A 7,743-nucleotide genomic window follows, 5' to 3' on the forward strand; every position below is an offset into this window, starting at 1 on the left:
ACTGCCTTAATGAGGCAAACAACACTGACATTATCACACCAAATCAAAGGCAGTGTAAGCAATTGAACATCCAACTCATTAAGCAAGGAACAAAGCCACAATATCATTGTTGGTTGCTCGGTGTCGATAACTTAGTGTTCATATACTACAACAAATTTGGGAAAGAGCAGCAGTTGAGAAAGTGGCTATAGGGCGAATGTCACTATAAGGCTGCATTTGGAATCAATGTAAAACATTATCGGTGTACAAATACAGTGATGGCTATAGGGCAAATTATAACAATATCATTTGTAGGATCTTTAGATCCATTTATCTAGTTGTGACCGGTCACCGGACTCACCAGTAACAACTAGTCATTCTAATTTAAACATTCTATGACAAACTTACAATTTGTTAATTATGCAATTTTTTTTTCACTGTTATAATTAAATTTACATTACCGTATTTAAAGGACGCAAACCTTTTTCTACCTTTTCTACTTAATTAAAGTGGGGTTAAAACTTAAAGTTAAAACCCATGTCCACTGCACGCCTTAAAAAACTTGATGGAAATCCATTAATGGGCAGTCCCATCAATTCTTCTTTCTATTTTAACATCTGTTCAATCTTTTTGGACCCAAACCTCCTTTACCCCCTTCATCCAGTCCATCCTAACTCCTCTTATGGCTACCTAGATGCAATCCACCTAATATATATGGATAAATATTTATATGCATATTTAGCATGGACCTATTGACCAACCTGAGCCTCGTCTTGGCCCAGCCCATCCGACTTGCACCCCAAGATGCAAGTGGTTAGTGGTCAACAGTCTAGGTTTCATTGAGGTGACCTGTAAAGACCATGAGCCCACGAGCCAGTTGATCCAACTCAATGCCTTGTTTGATAGCAACTTGTTGACTATAAAGGAAAAAAAATAAAAATAAAATCAGAAAAAGGTTTATACATGTGATAGATTTATAACTTTGGCTCCGAAAATTTATTTAAAAGAATTTCAAGATACATGCCCCTACCAAATTATCAATTACTCATGAAATATTTCAATGGAGGCCAACATTTTAAAAAATGACCCGAAAATGAAACTGTTCTAGTCACTGATTTTTGGATTGACGGTCTGATCGTTCAGTTCGAATAAATAATTCGTTCTAATAAACAAATTAAAAAAAATAAAAAAAGTCAAAAACTATTGAATAGGTCAATGGATCAATACTTTGATCGTCTAACTCAACGGATTATTGACTTTTTCAATTATTTTTGGCCAAAGACCAAATTTAGGATAAAACAGAACCGGTTGCCCAAACGATTCCTGGACAAAATGATCCAATCATCCAGGTCAAAAGTGGTTTAAAAACCTTAATGGAGACCAAGATATAAAAATGATGGTATCGTTGAATATTATATCAATCATATATGATCTTATTATAAAATTATACACATGCAAACATTGTAATTGTAAAGGATGCAAATTCGAGCCGTAGAAGTACATAATTGTCATAGCATTAATAACATTCAACTAAATTTTGTGGTTTTTTTTTTTTTTGTTACAAGCCAAATTTTGTGGTGTTGAGCCACTTCAGCTCTATCTCTCTATCGATAATCGTATGCAGGGCCCAAGGTTAATTATGAACTTGTGAAAATTATTGTATCTTATATACTATTTTTGTCAGTTTTTGTCATGGGGGATAATTTTAGGTATCTGTCAAATGGTGTCGTTGTTCAGTGAGAAAGGCTCCATGTTGCACAATATAAGAGGGCCTGGTTGCCCTGGTCTACCTGTAAGACGAAGGATTGACGGGAAACAAATGAAAAAGGAGAATGACGGTTCAGCCCAGGGTTAGAATTTATAGACTAAAAGTACTGCTGGATAGGTGTTAGATGGAATTGACGTTAATTCATGGGTGATGTAAATGTATAGAATGTGGGTTGTTGACATTTTAAATGTTTATAGCTTTGTAGTGGAAATCAAAAATTTGCAATGGGTCTGTCTGTTTTTTTTTTTGCAAATGAAAAAGGACAGGTGAGACTGTGATTTCCTTTTATTTATATAACTCCTTCTTACGTGGCCCATGGCCCTCATTATTGAGATCAGCTTCTATCAGAGAAAATCTGTGCCCACACCGATCTAACAGTCATTCCCAACCTTACATTAGGAATATCTCCCCATAAAATAAAGCACATCAGTATGGAGATATTCTCAATGCGAGGTAGTAAAAGTTATTGCATCCCTTCAGAGGTTTTTATAGGAGCTTCGATCCTAAGGGCCTAGAAGACTAAGAGTTGACGGGAAAACAAATGAGAAGGGAGAGATAAGAGGCAAATGTCACTTTCTTAGTCCCTGATTGGGTAGTGATGAATAATGAATTGCATTTTATGCGGATAATTAGAGAGTATTTATAGCCCCTTCTTAGGTGGCCCTCACTAGGGGCGTTCACGGTTCAGTTAATCGTGAGCATATTTTTTGAATCAAACTGAACCGTTCGGTTTTTTTAATTATTTGAACTGAAACCAAACCGATGCAACTAGTTAACCAATGGACCGATTAACCATGTTCAATTTTTTTTGATTTTTTTATTACTCAAAATTGAAAAAGGTGAAAAAGCTTTGGAGATGGGAATTTGAGAGAGATGAGTGATTGAGACTGAGTGAGTGTTGAGTGAGAGAGAGAGAGAGAGAGAGAGAGAGAGAGAGAGAGAGAGAGAGAGAGAGAGAGAGCTGAGAGATGAGAGTCAGAGAGTCAGAGAGATGATTGAGAGATGAGAGAATGAGAGCCGATGAACATAACTAAGAGAGATTAGAGTGAGAGACACCATCAGTCGGAGGCTGGAGGTCAGAGGACGTCGTCCGTCGGTAGGTTTGGCCCATTGGGGAAGAAGAAGATAGAAAATGTGACAAAGTCTGAGAGAGAGAACAAAGTGAGAGACACTGACTCATTGAGACAATTGGTTCGATGTTGGTCGGAGGCTCAGATCCAAGAGATCACCGGACGTCGGTGATTAAGTCAGAGGGCAGAGGCCGTCGATCCGTTGGAAAAGAAGAGAACTGAGAGTCTGAGAGAGAGAGAGGGGGGGGGGGAGGAAGGCAAAAGGCGGAGGAGGCCAATATTAGGTTAAATTCGATTTTAAAAATATAATATATAAATTATATACATTATATAATATATATTATTAGTATATACCGATCGATTCAGTTAACCATCGGTTTTTTAAAATGTTAACCAAAACCAAACCAAAATTAGCGGTTTTTAAATAATATCAAATCGAAACCGAAGCGACTGGTTCGATTAAGGTCATTTTTTCGATCGATTTGATTTTTTGGTCACCCCTAACCCTCACTATCCAGCAAACGTTGTTGTATCCCCAAACTTTATCAGGAGGGATCTTCAACATCTTTCCTGGACTTTCCATCATGGAAATCCGGATCTCTACATCTACTCATAGGATACTGGGATGGTCAGATCAGAAAAACTGGGAACCGATTACTTGATTGGTTTCGTTTTATCCAAAGGCTCAAAACTGTTTTTTTTTATGATAAAAAAATCGTTGATTTCGTCAATAAACTGCTGATGGAGGAGGTCAAACCATCAAACATCGATTCAAACAACCATTTAGGTCATTTTTCATTTTATGATTTCCTATCGAGTCCAGTTTTAAAAACCTAAGATGTTTTTAATGTACAGCTATAGTATCCTATCGATAGGTGTGGGTAGGAGATCCAAGCTCAGCTCAAAATGTCATTCATTAGAAGGACTTCAAAAGGGAAAGAACAAAATATATTAGGAATAGGAGAATTTACAAACGAGCAACCCAGAAGCCATGAGCATCTTGGGGTAGAGAATCCGGGAGAGTTCAACCATGAGAAACAAAGGGGGCAATTCAGCCTCATATGGAGTATCGAAAATTTTTGAGAGAAAATCAACTGCCTCACTCCCTTTTCTATAAACATGGACAAAAGATACAACTTCAAAATCAAGGTACCCCCAAACATTCGAAGGAGGGGAGCTCACCCCATTCAAACAACAGCTCGGCACAAAAGCAAGCCTAAGGCGTGACATGTGGTAAAAGCAACTGGCCTACCTTGCAACAGTTCAGGACATACTTCGCCGAACTGGCCCACCTTGTAATAGTTCGGGATACGCCTTGCCGCACTGGCCTGCCTTCTAACAGTTCGGGATACACTTTGCCGAACTGGCCTGCCTTGTAACAGCTCGGGATACACCTCGCCGAACTGGCCTGCCTTGTAACAGCTCGGGATACCCCTCGCCGAACTGACCTGCCCTATACATACGTTCGAACTCAGGACTTCGCCTCGCTCACCACTCCACATCACCTTCAGGGCACCAAAACCAAACAAACCGTACTATGCCTGACACTGAGGAAGTTCGTACCCAAGGGCGCCGCACCTGACTGACTTGGGATCTGACGCTTGACGGTCGCACTCTAAACGGCCACCTGCCGCCGCTACCTGACACCGCCATCTCTAGTTAGAGAGACAGTTAGGCAGTGACGGTTCTGTCCCATCAAAAGGACGACAGTCGAATTGATAGACGCAAGGGTAATCATACTCGACCTGACAAGGGCCTCGGACGAGTGGGCGAAGTGATTATAAGAGCCCCCTGCCCCCAACAAACAAGGTATGTGAACTTTGCGCTATCTGGTCTACACTTTGACTTTGAAAAATTACTGACTTGAGCTTTGGAGTTATCACACCGGGTTCCCCACAGATTTCTCTCATCTTTCCCGTTTCAGGCTCCCCGACGCTCCAGCTCAGAGGCGAGTTCATTGACAGCTAAGACCGGCCGGATTGCGCTCCATCAATTGGCGCCGTCCGTGGGAACGCTTCTAAAAGCCTCCCTCTAAATCTCTTTTACTTACCCTTCTTTCAAAAACTCCAACACCCACTCCAACACCGAAATGGCCTCCTCCAGCAGTGCCAGACGTGGAACCAAAACAGCCACTACCGGAGAACAACTTCATGTTCCGGCGGTGTGCATTGGGCAATTCACCATCCCCCTTTCAGTGGATGGGACCCCAAGTTTGAATGTGCCACATGCGGTGGCACCTCTGAACACTCCCTCGCTGAACATCCCTCTTCCACTCCCCATCGAAACGAACTTCGCGGAACCAACTGCTGTCCCACTGACAGCCCGCCAAAACCAGATAGATGATCTGATGCAATGCATGCGGGCAATGCAGGCCCAAATGCAGCAATTTCAGCAGAACCAACTCCAGCAACACCAGGTGTTGCACCACCTCTCCCATCACCATTATCAACAACAATTCCCTCAGCTACCCTTGAACCAGCCACTCCCCCCCGGCACCCTGTTTCAAAGCCGGTCAAGGCCTCCCCTCAAGGTGGACAACCTCACCAAGGAGAGGCTTCCCGACCGCAGAACCCCCCTAACAGTCAGGCCTGCCTCGCAGCCTGCGGGTGGGTCAAGAACCTCGCCAACAAAGTCACCTCGGCGCTCCAAGCCCGAGTTCCCACCCACGGAGAACCGCTTCAGCGCCTTAGCAACAGGCCAGCAATCCGGGCCCATTGAGCTCGACAACACGGAGGCAAACAGCGCCAGCACCAGGCCCACTCAAAGAAGGCGCCGACGAAGTCACCGAACTGCTACCCGCGTGCTACCCGAGCTCAGAGGCAAGGAAGAAACGAGCTCGGGCGAGGTAAAAACTGTCCCCATTCTCTCAGTTCCTTCCCCCCTTTCAAAAGAACTTTTGGCAGTCCCCTTGCCTAGAGATTTCAAACTCCCTTCTCTGGACAAGTATGATGGGTCCTTTGACCCCAACGACCACGTCGACGCGTTTCAGTCGCAAATGCACCTCGCTAGGGCAAGCGAGTTGTGCATGTGCGTGGCCTTCACCACCACCTTCAGAGGGGTGGTCCGCACCTGGTACTGGAACCTAGCTTCTGGGTCAATAAGAAGCTAGTCCCAGTTCGTGCAGATCTTCACTGCGCACTTTGTTACCAGCAAAAGGTGTCCCAGAACCGAGGAAAGTATCCTTGGGGTAATCTAAAGAGAGCGAGAACCCATCCGGAGCTACATCAAACGGTTCAATGAAGCATGTTTGCAGATCCCTCGGTTAGACCCAGCGGTATAGCTCGCCGCGGCCAAAAGAGGGGTGGCGCACAAAGAGTTCAAATGGCAGATGGTGGCCAGCCAGCCATCAACCGTGGCCGATTTCCTCAAGCTCGCGGACAAGTTTTTGAGAACAAAGGAAGAGATCAACCAGAGAAATGAAGGCAGGGTTGAAAAAAGAAAAAGAGAAGGCGAGCCCTCCAACCCGGCGACAGAAGAGGCCATAACCGAGAGGCGAAGCCAAGCCAGCCGTCCCGAGATCCCTTAGCAGTTCGGACTGATTACACGCCATTGAACACGAGGCGGACCAAGATCCTGATGACGATCAAGGACGCCCCTTACGTAAAGTGGCCACCTCGCCTGAAGAGCAACCCCAACGAGAAGAACAAAAATTTATATTGTAGTTTTCATAAAGATCACGGTCATAGCACCGAGCAATGTAATAATCTCCGCGATGAGATAGAAGGACTCATCCGTCGGGGGTACTTAAGAAATTTTGTACCTTATGACAATAGTAATAAAGCAGGTCGGCAAGGGCAACACGGGAAGGATGTCCCCGAGCCGAGCAACAGACCGTCTGAAGCCTTGCAGCAACCTCCCCCAGAAGAAAGGCCAGTCCGGGGAACCATCCACGTGATAGTGGGCGGTTCGGTGGTGGCAGGATGCACTTCGATGGCAGCAAGGACGTCAGTTCGCGAAGCAGCCTGAGAGGAGCAGAACCCCCCCAAGAGGCCAAAGAAGGAAGAACCGATTTTTTTTACAGAAGATGATGCGCAAGGTGTTCACTACCCCCACGACGACGGGCTCGTCATAAAGCTAAGGATCAGCCGAAGTCCGGCGCGTACTGGTAGACTCAGGCAGTTCGGCGGACATACTATTCAAATTGGCGTTCGACCAATTGCAGTTGCAGAAAAGCGATTTGAAACCCGCTCACACTCCTCTGGTAGGCTTCAACGGAGAGGAAGTTAGGTCGTTGGGAAAAATAACAGTACCTGTGGAAGTCAGCACATGGCTGTGCGCGGTAAGACTCAACCACGATTTCCTGGTGGTCGCGACCCCCTCCCCATACAACGCCATAATAGGGCGACCAATTATGCATATTTTGCGTGCAGTGGTCTCCACCTATTATCTGGCAATGAAGTTCCTCATGGACTTCGGTGTGGGGGTAGCACGGGGCGACCAACTTGAGTCCCGCAAATGCTATGTTGCCACCCTGAAGGGAAAAACCAAGGCAGCCAACGATCTCGAACTAGAGCGACCTGCAGAGCAGGGCGAGGAACGAGCTTCGCCCACTGAGGAAATAGTCGCAGTCCCGGCCTCGGCTACAGATCCGACGCGAACACTACAGGTTGGTGCCTCCGTCAACTAGCCTTTGCAAACTGAACTGGTGAGTTTCTTACTCCAAAATTTAGACATTTTTGCATGGTCCGTGACAGATATGCACGGTATTGACCCCGGCCTTATAACTCACAAGCTTAACACTGACCCTGTAGTCAGACCCATTAGATAGAAGAAATGCAACTTAGCCCCGAAGCACTGGAGGGCGGTCGACGAAAAAGTCGAAAAGCTCCTCGCAGCGGACTTCATAAGGGAAGTTCATTACCCGAGCTGGGTAGCCAACCTAGTGCTGGTGAAAAAAGCCAACGGCAAGTGGTGTATGTGCGTCGA

Source organism: Nelumbo lutea, chromosome 8 (assembly GCF_056320005.1).
Source record: "Nelumbo lutea isolate HS-2025 chromosome 8, American lotus-T2T, whole genome shotgun sequence".
In the NCBI taxonomy this organism is placed as follows: Eukaryota; Viridiplantae; Streptophyta; class Magnoliopsida; order Proteales; family Nelumbonaceae; genus Nelumbo; species Nelumbo lutea.